This window comes from Microtus oregoni, unplaced genomic scaffold (genome assembly GCF_018167655.1).
Source record: "Microtus oregoni isolate MIOR12 unplaced genomic scaffold, Mior012 000013F_ref0000133, whole genome shotgun sequence".
NCBI classification, from domain to species: Eukaryota; Metazoa; Chordata; class Mammalia; order Rodentia; family Cricetidae; genus Microtus; species Microtus oregoni.
In genome coordinates, this window is record NW_024543072.1 from 15,727,378 (window position 1) to 15,750,687 (window position 23,310).

Consider the following 23,310-nt stretch of genomic DNA (forward strand, 5'->3'; position numbering starts at 1 on the left):
ATGCTGAGACAGGATGATCTCTGTGAGTTCAAAGCCAGTCTGATCTACAAAGCATGTTCTAGGACAGCTAGGGTTGTTACAGAGACATGAAAACCCTCTAGATAGATAGATAGTTAGATAGATAGATAGATAGATAGATAGATAGATAGATGATAGATAAACAGGTATATTGTATCTGTTCATCCTTTTTCTCCTCACCACTATTATCTAGCATTCACTAAACAAGGGCCAATAGCACCTATTTAAACAATATTTGTATTATACTCTGTATCAAAAATGCTGTACAATTGTACAGGAAGGAGTGCATAGGAGATGTAAACACTGAATCATTATAGGCAAGGGTTTGAACATCCACTCAGAATCCAATGCATGTCTTGCGATCAATCTCCCAAATGATGTCCTCCAACTGCAGTTTGACAATGGAGTCACTCTGGGGCAGTGGTTCTCGGCCTTCCTAATGCTACCACCCTTGAATACAGTTCCTCATGTTGTGGTTACCTCAACCATAAAATTATTTCATTGCTATTTTATCACTAACTGTAATTTCACTATTGTTATGAATTGTAAGACAAAGATCTGATATGCAGGGTATATGATAAAGCGACCACAAAGGGTTCATGATTGACAGGTTGAGAATCATTGTTCTAGGGCTACACAGCCTCCTCCATGTGAGCACACATAATACCAAGAACTGAATGAATGGTCGTAAGTCAAACACAGCTCAGCAACTTCGGTTCATTTCACTTTTAACCAGTATACTATATGAAGCATGAATTTCATTCCCATTACTGCTGCCAAATGTTGTTAGACATTTGATGAGTATATATCCTGTCAGTTTCGGAGTGCTTTGCTTACAGCTATAATAGCCTAATAGATGTTAATTTTTCTTTCACATTCCCAATTCATTATGTAATTAAAGTTTCAATGCTCCAAATTCTGGAAGACAGTCACATGTGAAGAATAATCATGAAAAATATTTAATGGTATACATAATTGCGATTTTCAACATTCATTTAAAACATGTTCTTTTAAATCATAGTTACTTATTTTTCTCATTGAGATACATGCATACCTGTATCTCAAATATTAAACAAGCCATAAATACATCCTAACTGGAGGATGATCCTACTTCCTCATCTAGACTTTCCTTTAGTTGCAGAGTTTTATGCAACTGAAGTATTAACAATAATCCACTGCAACAGACAAGAAAATACATTTTTATAAAAAATATGGAGAAATTATTCAGCCTTTAATATGGTTAAATTTCCTCTTCATGGATGTAGCTGTGTGACAATGTTTCATGCTATAAGATTTCACTCACAATTCCACCCATTCTGTAATTCCATGACTTTTTGATGGGCAAGTGCTGAGGCCTATTCAGAAATGGTACTCAGTAAAATATGGACAATAAATATGACCTCCCTAACATCACAAATCAATCAAATATCATGAAGGAAAGGTAAGATCATTAATGATCTCATTTCAATGCTACTAATACTTTATGTATCTCTAAGAACAAGAAGAAACACATATGATCTCACTTTCATGAGGTAAAATATTGGTAATTTCAATATTGGTGGATATATCAATATGATAACTTCAGAGTTTCACTCATAATTTTGCATAGATATTAAAAACAGGACTTTGAAGTCCCTTTAGATTACAATGGGAACTATTTTATGTTTTAAGGTAACTCCCTGTTAAGACTTCCCATAAGATAAAGGCTATGTAAAACAGACACGTTCTGTTTTCTAAATTTTCCCTAGGGTAAAGACCTGGTTATTCAGAGCAATATGTACTATACAGCCGCACAGACTCCATCTTGCATTTTATGGAAAGTAGTTGATATGCAGGCACTCCAAGCAGAGAATTCAGTATAAAACACCGCACAGTTGATGGCTTTCCCTACTGCTTAAGTATGCTGTCAATTCAAGATCGGCTACTTAACTTCTCCTTTAATTTCTTATTATCCATTGATTGATATTCACTGATCATTTCTCTAAGAGCAGCTTTTCATTAACATAACCTACTGAAGAAAAAGTAAAATCCCTTTTTTATAATCAGCAGCTTTTCATTAACATAACCTACTGCAGAAAAAGTAAAATCCCTTTTTTATAATCAGTGGTTTTTAACAAGCTACAGACTCAGAGTGTAATACAATGACAAAGCAATTACAATCAATTAATTTCCATCTGACAATTGCAGTCTCCTGGGGTTCCCATACAAGTCTACCAATTACATTGCTGTCACAGTGGGAATCATCTGTCAGCACATTACAGAGGATCAGAAACCAGAGGAAGTGTCTCTGAAATAGACCTGGGTATAAGAAGCAGGGAATACAGACTTGGAATGTACTTGAGACTTCTATAGTTATGATACGATAAGAGTAAATAATTGAATCTACTTTTAAACCAAAGAAGCAACTACTAGACTTAAATATTTTACATTGATATGGATTTTTGTATATTGATGCAAATTTAAGTTTATTTTTATTAGAACATACTTTACATACATTTTCAAGGTATTGTACCCATATAGCTCATTTAACAATGTAATATAAACTTCTAGTTCTTGAAAGTTAACATTACCAACTACTTAGGCTAATAAGGAATGCAGATTAGTACTTAGTCACCTATTACAATTGAACTTGTAGTCATATTAGGTATGTTTTCAAAGTCAGGCACAGATATATTTTATATAGACAGGTCATCTTCAAATACTTCAAAGATCTTCAGAATATGGCATTTAAGATGTTTTAATAACATATGTTTTTGTTTTATATAAGACATGTCTTTTCCTGGAAGTACCAGTCTACTTCAGAGATGATGGGCATTAAAGAAACTCCAGGGAATTTACTTCCTTTGTTGAAAAATTAAGCCATTGGGCAAGAAAGTTTTCTTGCCTCAAATGCTAACAATATTTTAGAAGCAAGACACAAAAGGAAATAACTGCAAAACTGCACAGAAAAGCTAGGCTAGCCCTTCAGACTATTCTATTCCACAGAAAAGTCTGTCAGATATACTAGGCCAGTAGTTTGATGATAGATGACCCAACATTACCGAGGAACCTTGGGTGACTGTCCATGTACCCATCTCTATCTGTCATTTCCCACAATTTTTAGAAGTTGGTTGCTTGGACTTCCTGCTTATTCAGGTAATATTATTTTTTCTTATGTCTCTGATGGAGTTTAAGATTTAATAGTTATAGTTTACCTTGTTATCAAATTCAGAAAAGAAACTGTCTAAAGAAATGTTTAAAGTTGAGAGACTTGGTTATGCAAGTTAGAATAGATAGTGAATTAGGTACAAACTTTTGGACGCACCAACATAAAATAGATATGGAGTATTTTCTCTGCATTTGTCAATTGTTAATGAATTAGACATTGTTGACATATTTATTGCCTGTATTTATTGTATATAGTTACCGTACCTTTTGCATAGAGTTTTTCATGCTACATATACCAATAATTCGAAGAATCACAGAATTAATTTCAAATACTTTAACTGATTTCCAAATGAACATTTTGACAATTTTGTAAATCTCCATGTGATGGACCATGAGAGAGTCCTGGATTTGATACTTCTTTAAGTAAATAAACTGAAATTATCAATAAGTTTAAAATCTCAGCATTTACCCAGCATTTTGCTTTGATATCTACATTGTACTACTCACTGCAAAGCAAAGGACTTGTGGACACAGTTAAGACTTACGCCTCATGAAGTACAAGTTTTTCATTAAGTAATCTTTCCAAAATTGAAGATTGACAGGTCTCAAAATCATACTGCTATGTGAACTTGAAAACCAACTAACATCATATGTAAAATAAGAAACATACAGAATACTAAAGTAACCATTAGTGATACTTTCTATAATTTATAATCAAATGTAGCCTAGGAATAAACAGTAGGCCCTGTGGATAATACCCACTAAAATTTGTTTATAAGTATATATACTCATCTGTTTGTATGCATTTAATATTTAACATAAAATCACTACAAAATTCATCATATAGAACATAAATTAAAAATAAACTGTCATATGCCATTTATTATGTTGTTTCTGTGCCCCAAGGTAGAAAAACAGTTGAGGTAGATCTTCAGTTCTTTAAAGTTAAATGCTTGGGTTACATCAGAGATCAGAAATCATAGTCTCATCTATCAACTCAGCTAATACTTTTGAGACATATTTATGGTTTTGAAAATTGCAGCACCATTAAGATAATCCAATACGCTAAACTGACTATAAAGTGTGTGCTATAATTTTGGCATGTCCTTAATTGAATTTATTTTTAGAAACATGTCTTAACAAAATACGTGACTTTTATCAAAAATAAATGCGATATTTATTTGTGTAATTTCGTTATATAGATGAAAGACTTGGCAAATCAATACTACCATGAATCCCATTGTTTTTTAAAAGCTTTCATAGGGTCATACTCAGTAAAAATTCATTATTAGATACCCCTCTCTCTCTTCCTGTCATGTATATCATATATGATAAGACTGAGTGCTCCTGAGAACAGTAGATTTATACCCCTCTGACCTCAGATTTCATGTATGGTTTGTCAAAGAGATGGACACAGAAGATGTTTGTAGATTGATAAATATGCTTATGCTTGAGCATTTTTCTGTTGATATTGAAAACTGTGATTGTGTTTTTGTTTGTTGCTTGCTTTTTTGTCATCATAAGAAATAAACTCAAGGGCTAGATAGGTAGTTCTATGGTTAAGAGCATTTGCTACTCTTGCAGATAATCTGAGTTTGGTTCGCAAAACACACATAGAGGTCCATAGTTGTCTATAGCTTCAGTAACAGTGTCTCTAATACCCTCTACTGGCCTTCCCAAGCAATAGTTATAGGTGTTACAGATAAATGCATCACACACACATACACACACACACACACACACACACACACACACACACACACACGTACCTAAAATAAAATAAACAAATAGAAAAACAAACTCATAAAATATCTTAGACAATTAAATATTTAGAAGTTTAGTTTTGAGAAACACCTTGAAAACAACTTAGGAGCCAGTTATGGTAGTGAAAGCCAACTAGTTGTTCCAAACCATAACCTTGTGAAGTCTGAGGCAAGAAGTAAGTCAAAATTCGAAGGCAGCCTGGGCAACATAAAGAGACCCACATTTCACAACAACGAGAACAGATCAAATTATAGAAGTAGATTATAATTTAGGTAAAGCACAAAGAATTTCCTGTACATGAGCAAAGAAGTCGGGACCACGAGGGGTGCATCCACCCAAAGAGACAGTGGAGCTGTTCTATTGGGAGCTCACCATGGCCAGCTGGACTGTGACTGAAAAAGCATGGGATAAAACTGGATTCTCTGAACATGGCGAACAATGAGGCCTGATGAGACGCAAAGGACAATGGCATGGGATTTTGATCCTGCTTAATGTGCTGGCTTTGTGGGAGCCTAGCCAGTTTGGATGTTCACCTTCCTAGATATGGACGGAGGGGGGAGGACCTAGGACTTACCACAGGGAAGAAAACCCTGACTGCTCTTTGGACTGTAGAGGGAGGGGGAAAGGAGTGGGGGGAGGGGGAGAAGGGTGGGAGGAGGAGGAGAAGGGTGGGAGGAGGGGGAGGGAAATGGGAGGCTGGGAGAAGTTGGAAACTTGTTTTTTTTTCCTCCTTTTCTCAATAAAAAATAAATTAATTAATAAATAAATAGAAGTATTATGAATCAAAAAAAAAAAGAAATGTTAATTCTATGGGATGGAGAACAAAGGTAAAGAAATCAAAACAAAACAAAAATTAGGAAAGGATTTTAAAAGAGAGGGTCATGGAGGGCAGGGGAAGGTTGAAGGCTTAAAAAGTACCAGGGTCTTCCAAGCATAAAGATAACAGGCCAAGGGCTCAGGGAAGAAAGGCAGGATGGTGGTTGAGGAACCTGACCACAGGGGCTAGGCAATTATCTGGATCACTCATCTGGCCCTTGTTCCAGGTGGTTTAATTTGCTTTCTTATTTTTATTGGGTTTTGATCTCTCTCCCCAAGGAGGTCACAGAGAGTTGTGTTGTTTTGTTTTTTTTTTTTTACTTTTGTATTTTTTCCACTTCATATAGCCTATATAGTAAGCAGTCAGCACAGCAATTAAACACACTGTAGGAAGTAGAGGTAGTTAATTCATTAAAAGTAAAATGGGGAGAAAATGTATTGCTGGAAGACAGGAATCCCTGTGGATTTTTGCAATGAAAGTTAATTTATTAATGACTAAGAAAATGGCTCCTTTTTCCTTTAAGTACTGAGCTGAATTTGACTGTCACTTCGGGAGGGTTTCTATGTTCCAAACACAATACGGCATACACTGTGGGAATCCATATTTCTGTTGCAAGAACAAGAACGTGAAATTATCTATTACAGATAATAATTGAAGCAGACAGTGAAAGAAGAGAGAATTTAGTTCGGGCTGCTGCTGTTTCTGTCTGAGGACATCCCAAAAGATCAACACTGGAACCCTGTGCTGAGTGTGTGTTATTCAATTGTCAGAGAACAGGAATTCTAGCAAGATCACCTACAGAAAATGCAATGGGGCAAAGAGGAAACTGGATAAATCTTTCACACTCTTGGCTGGCAAAGGACAGTTTCCGTCATGAAGTTTTCCACTTTCCCCTGTTAGCTCCTCACTTGACAGTTCTCTAAAAGGAAGTAACAACTGCAATTAACAATCCCAATGGTTTAAAATACCTTGGTGAGAGAAGTAATTTGCATATGGTCTTTATCCTCAGGGCTGCAGTGTCAATGAAAACTGCTCCATGATTATTAAAATTCCCTGTTGAATCTTCCACTTATTTGGCACCCAGGAGAAGAAACCCTGGTGTGAGATTAATTTATAAAATATTTAATACACTGTTGTTTGAAAGAAAAGCATACCATTTTTCAGCTGACGAGGGGCAGAGATATCTTCCCCCCTCCTATGGTGAGAAATCAGCCAATTGTTCATTTTGCCAGTGTAGGGAAAATGGGAATGCTGGCCACATTTTGAGGTTCAGTTGAATGACAGAACTGTTGAGAGAATTGAAGACTCTTGATGCATCTTGAAGACACGCATTCTTACAATAAATCCAGAAAGACTCTCTTTTTAAATTTGCATGACATGCCTACTCCCTTCCAGCTAGAAATACTGCTTTTAAACTTTGTTGCGGTAGTTGGGTATGGTGGGGCATACCTGTAGTCCCAGCATTCCAGATGCTGAAGCAGATAGATTATGTATCTGAGGCCAGTCTCAGGCTACACTAGGAAATTCTATCAAAAAAAAATCAAGAAATAAAAAAAAAAGGAAAGGAAAAAGAAGGCAGGGGGGACACACAGACAGAGAAGGGGTAAGGAGGAGAGAAGGTGAGCAGAAGGAGAGGGAGAGAAAACTACCTCTGTTCCAGCTTAAGTAAACCTACATGGGACAAATATTTGGTGGAAGTAAATTTACTTTCTAACTGGAGAATTTATCATCAAAGTCAATATTCCTTATACCTGTATCCCAACACATATCTATACAAACTGCCTCTAGTATGATGGTAATAATAGTGACAGTCATTGAAACCTTTGTATGTGTATTTATTCTTCCCAAACCTGATTTTTGCTCTTCAGATCTTGTTACTGAAAAGACCCATGATATTCTCCCCTCTAACTCTAAACCGAAAGATAGCTTAATTTCCATTTTCTCATCTTGCTTTCATCTCTTCATCATGTGACCTTCAGCGATTTCCGTATTGCCCTGTCCTCTACGATATTTGACAACACTGTCACATCTATTCAATATTCAGATTCTGGATCATTAAAGACTGGTTGCCAAATCACTTCAGAATCATACTCAGAAGAGTTATTGATCAATCATCTTTCAGATAGTCCTGTGGATTGTTTTTCTTGAGGCTCATTCTCTCCTCATTTGATGAATAAAGTGTGGAAGCCTGACATATTGTGTCCTGGGCCCCTGTCTTCATTGTTCTTATCTGATGGCTTCCAAACTCAGAGAATCTGGGTTGACACGCTTTACAATATTGCTTCCCGCTGGCCAGGATTTTATTTTATTTTATTTATTATTTTTTTCCCTACTCATTCTCCAGGGCTTTTCTACTCCCGGTGTGGTTTTCAAACTAGAATTATTTGAATCACCTGCAGGCAACTCATGGGATCCATCCTAGACTCACGGCATTGGAAACAATGGGGCTGGATCCTGAGTCGTGCTTTTGTGAGTTCCTCAGGCAACTGTCATGTATCCTGCACTCTGAGCATTAGGTGCTCTTGATGATTCTATTTATTGTCATCGACATGTCAGTAGTTGACAATTGGCTACCTCAATCCCAGAGTTTGTTACAGTTCCTGCTTACTACCTTCCATCTCTAGTTACTTGCAACCACAAGCCTAATCAATAGAAACCTGGACTCTTGCCTTCCAAAACAGTCATCCTTCAGGATGTGAGACTTCTCCAATTTGATAACATCAACTCAACTGTGATTCCAGAAGCCTGGGGGAACCCTTCTTCCGATCCTTCACAGGCACTCATAAACCACTGGTAATTTGCCTCTGATCTTTTGATTATGCCACCTATTTCTATCTCTTCTCACCTGGATTGAGACCCTTTTCAGGGTTGCCAGGACACAAGCAAGCCAATCTAAGACAAATTATTCACACCAAAATCTCTGCGAGATACAAGCTTGCTAGTGTTTTCCAGCACGTCCTAGGTGAGGAGAATGGATTAGGATCTGCCTTGATCATCACACAAAGCTGCACTGTGATTACTTACCTGATTTTTTTTTCCCAACTTCGCAAAATAGCTGATGAGTCCTGGATTCCTGTCAAAGCCCTTTCCACATCCTTGTAATTTCTTGTAGAGTCTGACACAGAATCCATGTGCGTTACATTATTCCTGAGGGCAAGTATTGATCCGACTGTAGTACAATGAGTATTCTAACATTACTGCCTCATAGCTCTCATGTCTACTTTCAACATGAGATAAATATTGTCATGGAGCTCCATTTCAGTAAAAAAAAAAAGTACTTTTGAGAGTGTAACAATGTGTGTGTATGTATGTGTGTGTGTGTTGCACGCACGTGCGCACACTTATGTGAATGTATATACCTGAGGCTGGATAATATTTAAGTTATTTTTTAATTGATGTGGCAGATGCCATTGAGAATATATAATTTCATTATTTATTTTCATATTTATATTCATTATAAACAGTTTGATGTTTGTTGATTTAAGAAGTTTCCCAATTTGAAGTTACTTATTTTAATACAGAAGATATTAAAGATACTTAATATGTGGGATGATAGATAGAACTATAATTTATCTGTGTGTCTGTAAATTTGCAAGGTCCAATAGCCCACTCTGCTTCCAAAAGTTAACTCTTTGATTTCTGGAATAGCAAGTGACCTCTGGAAATTTGGGGACAGGCATCCATGGTGGTATGGTGACAGACATCACTCAGAATTTAAACAGTGTGTACTTATCAGCTAGAACATAACCACTGTACTATCTTAACAATTTATCAATTTATATAATTAATGAGGCACATGACCTTTAGGGTTTTTCGTGGTCTTCTGTCATTAGTATTAAATTTCAAACCCAGGAAAAATACCTTATGTCCCTATTTAACATATCAAAATGGGCCTGGCTTCCAGGTTCTCCCAGCATCCCTTCATCCCTTTCTGTTACAGGATATGTCTGGCATACTTTGCCCTCTACCCTGAATTCTTTGGTCCAGAGACTAGACTCCCCTTCCCAGCTGAGACTTTTCCCTATAATAAAGATAAAAAGAAGGAAAAATTGACTATTTCGGCGTGTCAGCACATACCTGAAATTCTAGCATGTAGGAGGAAGTTAGGGGCAGTGATTTATGAGTTTGAGGCCATATTGTGGCTACATAGAGAGATCCTGTCTAAAACCAAAACAAAACAAAATAAAAACAAGCAAATGAGGGAAAGAAAAACAAGGAGAAGGAGAAGGAGGGGGAGGAGGAGGAGGAGAAGAAGAAGAAGAAGAAGAAGAAGAAGAAGAAGAAGAAGAAGAAGAAGAAGAAGAAGGCAGAGGAGGAGGAGGCGGAGGAGGAGGAGGAGGAGGAGGAGGAGGAGGAGGTGGAGGAGGAGGATACTGATAGACTTTGATTTCGAATGAAGACATAGGTAGAGATAAAAAATTTCTAAGGACTTAGCAGCATGACTGAGGAATGTAAAAGGAGACTGCCTTTCTATTTCCCGGCTGCCCAGACCCAAATAATGACACAGATACGATATTAATTACAACTCCATTTGGCCAATAGCTTAGGTGTATTTCTAGCTAGCTCTTACATTTTAAATTGATCCATTTCTATTAATCAGTGTATCACCATGAGGCTGTGATTTACTGGTAAGTTTCTGGTGGCATCTTTCTCCTTCAGCAGCTACATGGTGTCTTCTCTCACTCTGCCTATTCTCTCTCTATAGCTGTTCGGATTTCCCACTTGACTGTACTCTGCTAAACCATTGTCCAAATCAGCTTTAATCAACCAGTTAAAGTAACACATATATAAAGACATCCCACATCATAGGCGTGTGTGGTCTTTAAGTTCTAGTCTGATCAGACCTAACTTTGTGCCATAGGTTGCAATGAATTTAAAATTCCATTTTAACTTAGCAAAGAATTTTGGCTTATATTGTTCCCTCAGTAACAATAGAAGCCAATTCAGTCTTACTTATACAGTGTCTGATGTTTTGTATGAGCTGGCAGCGAGCCTTCCTTACTAATTAGCTTAGAAAAGCACTGTGACTTTTCTTCTGTACAAAGAGGAGATAAGGCCTTTTTTTTAAAAAAAAAAATAACCATTTATGAAAGTGTCCTGGCTAGTATTCTCCAAAATAGAGTTATTTAGGAAGAGGGAATCTCAACCAGATTGACATGTAAACAAGGCTATGGGACATTTCCTTAATTAATGATTGATGTAAGAGGGCCTGGCCAACTTAGGGGCTATGCCACCCCTTGGCCAGTTGTACTGTGTTGTATAGAAAAACAAGTGAGTCCTGAGAAGCAAGCTAGTAAGGAGCATTCCTCAAGGCCTCGACTTCAATTTCTGCTTACAGCTTCCTGCCCTGCTTGAGTTCCTGCCCTAATTTTTCTTCAATGATTCACAATGACATAGTATGTATAAGTTAATAGACTCTTTTCTCTCTCCCTCTCTCAAAAAAGAAAAGATAATACATCCTGACCACAGTTTCCCCTCCTTCCACCCCACCACATTCCACCCACCCATCCACTTCCCATCTGCTTCCTCTTCAACAAAGAGCAGGCCTCTAAGAGATGAAAACCAAATGGGACAAAACAAGATGCAATAAGACAATGAGAAAGTTCTTATATTGAGACTGGATAAGGGAACCGAATAGGGGGTAAAGAGTCCTAAGATCAGGCAAAAGAGTCCGAGACACACTTGCTCACATTGTTATGAGTCCCACAAAGCACCAAGCTAACAACCATAAAATATAAGCAGACGACACGAGCAGATTCAAGGAGGCCCCATGCTTGCCACTTCAGTCTCTGAGCCCAGATGAGCCCTACGCAGTGGATTCAGTGGATCATGTTCTTCTAGATGTCCTCCATCCTCTCTGACATCTGACTCCTATAGTTTTTCCTTCCTGTCTTCTGTGTGCTTTCCCAATCTTTGAGGGGGAGGACTTAATGGAAACCTCCAATTTAGACTCTCTATGTATAATGTCTAACTATGGATCTCTGCTCCTGAGCAAACAGTCTTATAGTTCCCCGAACTACACTTCCCATATGGCTCCCCAATTCGCGTCCTTGCACAAAAGACTCAAAACCAAATGTTCACACTTATATGTGATTTATCATGGAGGATTCAGTCATTCATTGGAGCCAAAAACTAGAAGCAATGCTCAATAGACCACCACATTTGAAGACTGTGTCATAAATGTGATTCCTCCATTACTGATCTGTACTACAGCATCAATTAACCTGGAAAACAATATGACCAGTGAAAGAATGCAGACTCAAGGTTATGGGATGTAAGATTCTAGTTAGATGTAACATCAGAATAGGCAAATCAATCCAAAGTCAGAAACTTGATTAATAAATGCAAGGAGATAGGAGGAAAATGAAAAGCAATTTTATTTTAACCTTGGTTTTCTATACCTCTTCTTACATTTTTAGTTTAATGATAGGAAAAAGCAATAAACAAGGTAGAATATTTTAGATTCTGACTATAAATTTGGTTCAATTTAGTGTCCTATCTTTGTAGCCCATTTGAGGAAAAACAAAAACTCACCATATACTTCCCCAATATTTTTTGCCTTATTGACAAAATTATACTCCTAGTCCTGTGTCTCAGACCTAACATTATCCTGAGAAAACGGATCCATTTTCTGTGACTATTGAAAGTCATTGCAAAGTCAATTAGTTGAATCCATGAGTTCATTTCCAAGTCTTTAATCTCTATTCTCAGAGACAGCTGATATTAAATCGATTGTCTATAAGTCATTCAATAATTTATGTTTTAGAGAAAAAGTTATTGAAAGGTATTGCTAAGGAAATATGGAAATTTAAACAGAAAATCTAAACAAGTTTCAGATAACAGAAGTGGATTTCTTTCATTATTTTTTTGAATTTTTTCACAATTAATTCATTTATTTTACATCCACAGTTTCTTCTCCTTTCTCTCCCCCAGTCCTACCTTTCCTCTGCATTCCCATCCTCTCCTCCTCCTTTTCTATTCAAAAAAAGGTAAGCCTTCCATGTATATCAACAAAATATGGCAAATCAAGCAGCAGTAAGACTAAGCACCCCACCTTGTATTAAGACTCCACAAGAAAACCAAGGATGAAGAAAAGGGTCTCAAATGCTAGTGAGAGTCAGAAAGAGCTCCTGCTCCCACTGTTAGGAGTCCCCAAAGAAGATCAAGCTACACAACCATAACATATATGCATAGGGCCTAGGTAAGCCCCTTGCAAGCTCCTTGATTTTCTTTTCAGCCTCTGTGAGCCACTCAGAGCCCAAGTTAGTCAATTCTGTGGGTTTTCTCGTGGTGCCCTTGACCCATTTGTCTTCTACAGTCCTTTCTCCACATTCTGTGCAGGGTTTCCCAGGATCCACCTAATGTTTGGCTCTCTGTATATGTTACAGTCAATTGCTGGGTGAAGCCTCTAATGACAATTGGGCGAGGCACCTCCACTGGTGGAAGGCAGGAGATTCTACACCATGAATAGTAAATTGACCTGTCTTCTTGTTGTCCCTAAAAACTACAAACATACTCCGCCATCAGGAAGAAACTCTGTGTGTTACCAAAGTAGAAATGTAAACAACATACTAGTGAAAAGACCTTTTGATATATGATGGCGTCATGCCCGCAAGATGTGCTAGAGCCATGGTGGCACAAAGATAGTGGAAGCCATAATATAAGAGACAAGACAACAGTGGAGGACACCAAGAAAACCAGGCCTTCTAAATCAGCTTGATAGACACATATACTATAAAACTCATTGAGACTGAGGCGGCATTCACAGGGTCTGCAAAGATCTGCACCAGATGGAGATCTAGAGCAGAAAGAGGTGATTATATGTTCCCATTCCTAACCCAGGAGCTATCTCCACTTGATAGCTACCGGCAAATGAAAATTTAGTTTCCTCCAAGGGAGTCTCACTGGGGAAACAAACTATTCTTAAGGGCAGGCTGCATTCCCAGAAGTATACGGCCAGCAGAAAGCAAACTCAGTGACATCTTTGGTGATTCCTTGTCTCATAAAGTCATATCAGGGCTTTTTCTTTAGTAAACATATTTTTTCTTTTGATTTTCATACATTATGTATGTATATATTCCCTTTTACACTACATATTCTTTGTGTACATATTATGTTTGTGTATATATTATGGCTTACAGTTTAGTTTTACTATGAGGTTTCTAAGCGGGTGAAAAAACAAATTTCTGGTCTCTGTTTTTTGTGCATTCCCTTGGGTTCTTTTCCTTCTGTTTTGCACAATTTTAATTTGTTAGGTGTTTTTATTATATTTTATTACATTATGTCATATTATACCATATTATTATTTTCCCTTAGAAATTTGTTCCTTTTCTAATGAGAGCTAGGGTGTGAATCCAGATGGAGGGGAGTTGGGAGAAGGTGGAGGTGGGAGGAGTAGAAAGAAGTGAAACCATAATCAGAATACATTTTGTGAAAAAAAAATCAATTTTCAACAAAAGGGAAAAAAGAAAGGAAAAGAAAAATGAGGAAAAGACATTGAAAAGACAGACGGGAAACATAACATTTTCTTTAAACTTGTACACTTACAGCCACACATCTAAATAAAGGATTTTATGAGAATCATGGCAAAAGATCTATGTTGTTGAAGTACAAACACTTTTATGGGCCACGTTCTATATGAAAAATTATATTGAGGAATGTGCTATATAAGACATGTATGTTGCCTTTTACTGAAAAAATAACATTTTCCTATCACAAAGAAAAAGACACAAAAAAGTTTTGCAAAAGGGAAGACATACTGTCCATTATGATCCTGCTGGTCTCCTCTTTTCTGCTAATAGTAGGGCTTTCCTTTTTACTCTACCAAAATCTACCTCTATCTGTCTTAATTAGTATGTTTGCCTCAAGAATAATATTCAGCTCATGTTAACTAAGAGTCATTGTCATATATTCCATGATCTAAATCTGTTCTGCCTTCTTACTATATAACAGGTAAACTAATTTAGTTGAACATTGCATGTGAACATTTTTTTTTTGTAATAATGGTTATACCACTTTGGATACAGACTATATGGCTCAAAGGTCCTAAATTATTTAATAATGGACCCTTTATAGATAAAGTTTGCCCATCTCTGACATAAAAGATTACAGGTGGTGACAATTATATACATAATATATTACGAGAAATGTTTGAATATATACAATATGTGTGTGTGTGTGAGAGAGAGAGAGACAGAGAGACAGAAAGGGAGAGTTTAGTTATATAATTGTGACAAGCATCTTTCTGGTGGATTATTTCTGAGGTCCTTCTATATGTACCTTTTACACAAGCAAACGGTGTTTGCTTTATTACTTACTGAAAGTTTAGAAGATGTGTGTTTTATTAAGTTAGATAACTGAAAAACACCCAAGGTCTAGGAAGAGCATGTGACGTCCACAACCTACAGGCTTATCCTGAATACACATGGAGTGATGCTTTTCAGGTCCATGTCATTTGGAATGAAACCCTTAAACATTTCAAGGTTATGTAAGTGTAATTAACTGCAAAGTATGCTCAATCAGGCTACATGAATGCTATTTTCTTTGCAAAATGTCTCATTGAATACTGATAACTATCAAAAACCAACCCCTTTCCAACCACAGCTCCCTTAATTCTTCCTTGTTTCAGGCCTCATCGTCTTGAGATATTATTTTTAGTTTCACTTATCCATTCTCTGACACAGGATTCCACCTTGTCTTTGTCACACTCTTTGCACAGTGCCTGGGAAATGCTAGTTGGCATGCTTTTTTTTTTCCCCTACTCACCTCACGGCAGATTTTGAAAGAGCAAATATTTATACACAACATGCATTTTTATGCTCTGGAAAAATAATAATTAATGAGTGTAAAAAGCCTATTAAGAATGTCAATACAAGGAAGTCATCATCTTTATTTTTATATCTCTGACCATAGAGGAGCTCTGGATAACACACTACAGATTGAAAAGTTCATAATCCTTCCCTTCTTCCCTCATCTATGATCTTCAGTAAAGTAAGAATATTGGATCTATCTAACTATATATTGGTTTTTCCCTCACCCCTTTCCTGGAAGGAATAAAAACAGACATTCATTGTTCAAGGAAGAAAAGAAAGGTAAGTGTAGATAGATATCAAGAAGATTATATACTGTGATCAACTTGACTTCATCATGGAAATACAGGATTGACTAAATATAAGGAAGTAAAGAAATATAATAAGTAATATGAATGGACATAAAGACTAAAGTCTGATGGTCATCTCAGTATATACAGAAAAGGACTTTGACGTAGTCCAACATAATTTGATAATGAAAGTACTAGATAGAGTAGAACTGAAAAGAACATCCCTCAACATAATAAAGGGTATATATAATGAAATCACAAATAATATTTTTCTAAATAGAGAAAAAATTGAATCAATGCCTTTAAAGAAAGGAATGAGGCAGAGCTGCACACTTTCCTCATTCCTTTTCAATATAGTACTGGAAGTCTAGCTAGGTTAAGAAAGCAATAGAAGGAAATCAAAGGGGTATAATATGAAAAGAAGTCAAATCACCCATATTTGAATATAATGTTATATATAAAAGCTACCCCCAAATTCTACCACACTGGGGAATCAATGGTTTCAGCAAAATAGCACGGTACAATATCAATTTACAAAATTCAGTAGCCTTTCTATGTGCCAAAAATAAACATACTGAAAAAGATATCATAAACACACTAACAATAATATCAAAAATAATATAATGTTTGGAATAAAAATAACCAATTAAATAAAAGACCTTTACAATCAACTCTTCCAACTTCTTTCTTTTTTATTGATTTTTATTGATCTCTACATTTTTCTCAAGAAAGAGATTGAGAATGACATTAGAAAATGGAAAAAAATAATTCATGTTTATTGACTGATACAATTAAATATTTTGAAAATAACAGTTCTACCTTTACAAATTTAAAGCAATCTCAATCAAAAATACACATAACATTTTTTCATGACTAGAAAAAGAAAATTTTAAAACTTAGATTGATCTAACCCCCTCCCCCCCGCAAAAAAAAAAAAAACCTGTGAGCCAATACAATCTGAAACAAATGAACAAAAATATTGGAGAATTTCCCAAACTAGACTTCAAGAGCTGAGGTAATTAAAAATTTTGTGGTACTAACATAAAACAGACATGTAGAAAATGAATAAAAATAGAATATAAATAGGATATAAAAATAGAATATCCTAACATGAGAACACAAAACAATAGTCATTTGTTATTTGACAAACGGGCTATGAAGATACATAGGAAAAAAGACAGCATCTTTAATATATGATGCTGGGAAAACTGGAAGCTCGTGGGTGGAAGTGGTTAAATTATAACCACTTCTATTACCCTGCACTAGAATTAGACCCATTTGTATCAAATACCTCAGTTTGAATCCTGAAATGGTAAAGCTTCTAAGAGAGAAGCTAAGCAGTTCCATGCACAATATACATGTGGGGAATGCCTTTCCAAAAAGGACTGCTTTTACCTAAGAATTAAGGCTAATAGTTTGCAAATGGGTCTCATGAAACTATAAAGTTTCTGTACAGCTACAGAAAGAATTGAGAAAGGACCTCCACAGAATGGAAGAAAAACTTTGCCAGCTACACTCCAAATTAAGAATGAGTGGGGAGCAACTTAATTCAGAGTTATTAGTGAATATTCAGAGCAGACACCCTAGAAAGTAAACTCCATAAATTATAATATACTTAATAAAGAGTTCCACAAACACAACAAACAAAGCTAATGATTAGGGTGAGCAGATACTCTCCGAAGGTGCATGGGAAATGAGGATTACAGAGTTTGGAAAGACACTGCCTCTCAATGTCAGGGGACGCTCTGGAAACATGCCTCCATGTGACAGTACTCCTCATTACCTCTTGCCTGCTGAGATGGCATCTGTTTTTCAGTAAACAGCTGGGGTCTGTCTAGCTGGGTACTTTTTTCTAATTCTCCCAACTGATATTAACCTGGACCTCTGGCTCGCTTTCTCAGCACATTGCTTCTATTCTTACCACAAGATGCATTGCCCCCTGACTTCCCCAGTAACTACTTGTATGAGTCTTGGCCATTCCTGCCTCCCATTGGGGAAACTATGAGCTACTTGAGGACAGGGGCAATGGTTTGCTTCTCTCTCTTGCTCCATTCCCATGGAGCATCCAAATGAATATAGACCCCCAAACAGAGGTATGTCTGATGAATAAATATAGTTGAGTATTTTCTTTCAACTATACATTGCTGTAAAATCGAAAACTTATTTGTAAACAGAATGTTTCCCTTATTTTGGTGTGCTTTCAAAACTGAAAAAAAATATGCTTGAAAACGTTACTGGTGACACTTTATATTTGGGTATCTATATAAATTCAACATTTTGGGGTCTGGGTGTAGTGAGGAGATATGTGACAAACATAAATATTTGCCAAATTCCATTTCATGGGAAGACATATGTACTATTTTAACTTGATACCCTCAATAGATTAGAACTGATCAACAGTATAAGCATAAACTCAATATCTTCCTTTGTGGATGACCTTGACCTTTTCAAATATTGGAGACAAAAAAATATAACAAATATTCAGCTCAGATCCATTAAAGACAAGAAAATAGACTATCTCCACAACTTAGTAAGATATAGGCATGAAACCACATTGAATATGACTTATTTGAACTTATCCAGGAAAGAACTCTCCACTCCAATCATGGTTTTAATTCTAGGTCTAAGGTCAGACTGGACCCATGATTAGGGCAGGTGAACCAATACTGGTCACTGAACTTGATGATAGCAAAGGTCCTATGAGAACTGTTCACTTGTCGAAGGTCATCCCTGAATTTAACATCCGGAGAAGCAGTATCAACTTCGTTGACTTCTTACTCCCTATGACATCCAATAGACAGTTGGTAGTGTCACGATGCTGCATTAGTATAAGGAGTAGGCTTCCAGGTTTCAACGCAGCACGTACCAAACACACTGACACAGTGTCTTCAGCAAAAATTAGAGCTGTGAAAGCTGATTAATTTTATATTCAACTGAAGTTCTATTTCACAGCAAGATTAGTTGTAAGGAGATGAGTTCTTAGGTTTTAAAGAGATCAATGTTCCTTCTAAGTTTCTACCCACGGTATTCCTTTGGGTGACATGACTTCCTGAGAATACCATCGTGCTGTATTAAAATCAAGCTTTCTGATTAATGGACAAACAACCTCCCATAAAACCAGGCCCCTCTATGTTTGGGGGACTCACTCCAGGTGAAGGTCATGGAGCTCAAGAGCTTGGCCTGTCTGCTCTGGTTCATGCAGAGTCCTCAGTATCCATTTTTCCCTTCCCTGCCTTCATAGAAATTACAAATTTTGAGTTTTCAATTTCTAATAGTGTGAATATCAACCTGTGCAGTATTATTTCAAAGATGGGGAGCACATATTTTTAGTAATTTCTGTACCTTGATGTAAAACCTTGGCCTATCTCCATGAAACAAGTTGTATTTCAAAGCAGCTTTGAAATAGGCTTTAAGGACAAATGACTCAATATACAGCCATGAAAGAATAAGAAGAGAAAAACAGCAGATCTTCAGTGGGGAATGGTTAGATTAAAACATATCCTTTCTTTGTGATCTCTCCAAACCTTCTGATATGGTAATAGGAACTGTAAATCTCCAAGAAAGACATTTAGGGAGTACCATTTGCTTTCCTTATGACAATGAGATTCTTTGTTCATGGTTCCCATTGAAATCTCAGATCTATAGAACAGTTCATGAACTGCTGAGCTCATGTGAGACTCACGGGTCTTCTACATCAAAGTATATTAATATGCAGTCCCGAAAGTATCAGAGTACCAAATATTTTTATGCAAATCAGAAATTGATTAAAATAGTATTTGACCTGGAAATGCATCTGTCTAATGAAGAGCCTACAAAGATATAAACCCCTTCTAGAATGCTGACTCTAGAAAGAGAGAAAGGAGCAAGAGAAAGAAGGAGAAAGAGTAGGTGTATGAAGCACAGTAAGTAATGACCAAGTCTAGCTAATTTTGGGCGTGGGCATACAAACAGGGGCAGAAATAATTGGACCAAGTCTACCTAGAGGTTAACTGATTCCAGAGGTCAAACAAAAATGAAGATAGACCTATTAAACAAGTCAGTGAGCACAACTGATTAAAGGGAATATCCAGAAGAATATGAGCAGCACAAATTGGACATGATTGGTTTATTTATAAAACAAAGAGGATCCAATGTTAAGTGGGTAGGAAAAGGAGGCATCAACTTGGCATAGTTGGGGAAGTGTGTGAATACTATAGAACTATACTGTATGGAGAAAGAATAATAGAAGAGAAACTACTATAGGATCAGGAAGATGTCTTAGTGGGCCCATATAATTATTGTTAAAATCTGATGAACAAAGTTTTGTCATTAGAATCTACATGAAAAATCCAGATGTGGTTGTATATAACTTCTGTCTCCTTCCTAGATTGGGAGAGTAAATAGAGACAAGTGAATCAGCCACAAGTTAAATGGGAGCAAGACTGGGTGGCATGACATACTGATGGAAGCAAGAAATGCCCTGCCCTAACAAGAGGAAAGGTATGAACTCACTCCTAAAAGTGATCTTCTGACTAAGTGCACATCACAACACGTCTGCCATCATTCACACAATACCCTTATAGACACACAAATGCGAAACCTGATTAAAAAAAATCTGTTCTGTTGGTCCAGTCACTGGAAATCATAAGATCTCTGCAGTACTTACAAATATGCAAGAAAGAGATGAAATTAGGAGGCTATTGAGTGGATCATAGGGATTAGACAGAGATAAACACAGCCAGGAAGACCAGTGGAGTGAGGACCAGATAAACCCCTTAGTCACATCATCACATGGACAACATGATCATCAGAACCCAAGCCTGTATTATGAAATCTCAAAAATTAACATTATGTTTATTTAAGATGATTTTCTTGGGGAGCAATATGGATAAAACTGTTCTTGAAACCAGGACACGTTACTAGTGACATATGACCAAAAGTTTGAAATAATAATATTTATCAAAATATTTTTAAAAAATTACAATTTTTGACCTGACAATTTTATATGGACTCTATCCAGAGAAAATTAAAATGTGTCCATATATCTCTATCATCACAGTATTATATATAAAACAATACAGTAGACCTTTAAGTATCTTGAATTTTCAGAAATGAGTACTGAAGGCATCTATCTGGTAGAGTGCTATTACATTTTCATAGTTGATGTTCCAAAGTGTCTGTTAATCTGATCATGGATATAAGAATACAAAAGAATAGAAGACAAATGTATGTGCTATGTAGTTTTGATTCTTATTATTTATTTATCTATTTTGAGACAGGGTTTCTCTGTAGCTTTGGAGTCTGTTCTGGACCAGCTCATGAAACCCAGGCTGGACTTGAACTCACAGAGATCTGCGTGCCTTTGCCTCCCAAGTGCCGGGATTAAAGGCATGTGCTACCACTGCCGGGCTTGATTCTTAATTTTTAAAAAAAGAAAATTTAAGCAGTAGGATAGCATGACTACGTTATTGTAGATGACTGAGATAAAATACAGGAAAAAAATCCTGCAAAAAATCAATAAGATAAATTTCGAGAAAATGTGAGACTAGCATGAGAAAACATGATTTTTAATTTTAAAATTAGCTAAATTCTTCTCATTGAAATAGCTCTTTTTAAAGAAGTTTGTGTCTTCAGTAGAATGCAATTCCTTCATAAAGTAGCACACTGGCACTAGCCAAGAAGAAAAGAAGCCATCCTAAAAATATCTCTACAAAAATGGAAAGAGCTGACATTTCCTTCCATGCTCCTGGAACAGTCTTGCCTGGGACTGCTTGACTCCAGCTGTCCGGCTGGCTTCATTCTTCACTCTCCTTTATGGCTGTGTGCTGAAGGCAGTCGAAAGATTCAGAAAATGCCCCAGTTCTGTGGTTTGTGTGATCTTGCATTAATTGACTAAAACTGAAAAAAAAATGTGCTTTAAGCAATTACCATCAAGAGAATCTATAGCATCGTAGAACTAAGCTTTAATGAATAAACACATCCACACTCAGACTTTGCCTCATTAAATTTTAATACTCTCGAATATATTTCTTTCTGTCACGGGCACTTGAATAGGTATTCTTTGTTTATTCATTTATTCATATGCTTTTCCTGTGATGATGTACATTTATTATTATATAAATTCTAGGTGAGGGTACAAGAAACTAGACTAGACCCTTCATACTGAAATCAATTCCAGGCAGTTACAATCTTCAAGCCTTGTCCATGGTGAGGTAAGTAGAAAATGAGTCATCTTTGCTCAAACACTTTATGGACCTCAAACTGTTTGAATCCAGAGCCTAAACCCACAGAACAGAGTTCTGAGACCTACAGTCCTTTACACTCACAGAATGGAGAGACACCTGGTCAATCAAGGACTAGAGATTTGAATTTGACTCTGAGTCAGAAGCACCATTCTAGCTACTGAGGGCTGTGACTGAAGGCCTCATGCTTGGGTGAGAACATACACACACATAAGAATTATTCAAAAGTAATCATGGCCCAGAATTACAGTGAGGAAGCCAGACAGGGTAAGGCAAGCATGTTATCACAGTGCTCCATGGCACTCACGTTTCTGGGGCACAAAGATCACAAGTCGGAGGCTTGCCTAAGCTGTACATGGTGGCATGCCTCTCAAAAGCAAAATGCAACAACAATAAACCAATGAGTATATTGGCTCATCTCCTTTCAGGAGATGCCTTCTTCAACACAGTCTGAAAAACAGAGCTAGAGTATTTTGTTTACAAGACAGAAGTACCAATTCTTTGCTGTGCTATTGACAACATATTTATCCCTAAAATTTATAGATTTAAGTTTTTGCCTTCAGTGTAACACTTTGGCCACGAGGTTTGTAAGGAAATGATTAAAATGTAGCATAATCCTAAGGGGATGTTTTAGTTATAAGAGGAAGGCAGGAACTTCAGTAATACCACTACTTGTGTGTAAAGGCTTGACCATGGGAACACTCATACTGAGGCTGAAGACAAGCCAAAGAGAGGGGTTATAAACTCAACACGCTCACTAACACCATAATCTTTAATCTTCAGCATCCAGAACTATAGACATACTTATCAAACTACCCTCTAACGATATATCTTTATAACCATAGATTAGTTCTGCTCTTTGTCTTCTCAGAGAAACTTCATGGTGCATGGGTGGACAGTTAAGGAAGAAACACGCAACTGGCCAAAATGAAGAGAATAACTGTCTTAGGAATGCTTGTTGATAGATAATCAGAACATCAGTATTGCATGTGTACCCCCTCAATATCTAACTTAAATATCCTACTGTTGTTTGTGATTGCCATTCTTCAATCCATCAATATAATATTTAATTCACCAGAGTAACAGACTAAAAAAAAATAAACAGATGATTTTATTAACTTGTATTTGTTAGAACAGGAGTAATCCCATCCTGGCCAGTGTTCATGAAGTTCCTGCCCTGCTAAGACCTGGTTGGAGGTTTATCATTATAAGAGAGCATGAGCATGAGTGGATGCATATATGAG

The 23,310-nt window shown here is 36.7% G+C and overlaps 1 protein-coding gene across 9 annotated transcripts in view; it reads right to left on the reverse strand.

The window, feature by feature from the left end:
* Nrg3 (neuregulin 3) overlaps positions 1-23,310 on the reverse strand; it is a 983,941-nt gene that overhangs the window by 531,643 nt on the left and 428,988 nt on the right. The gene's annotated exons all lie outside the window — the stretch shown is intronic.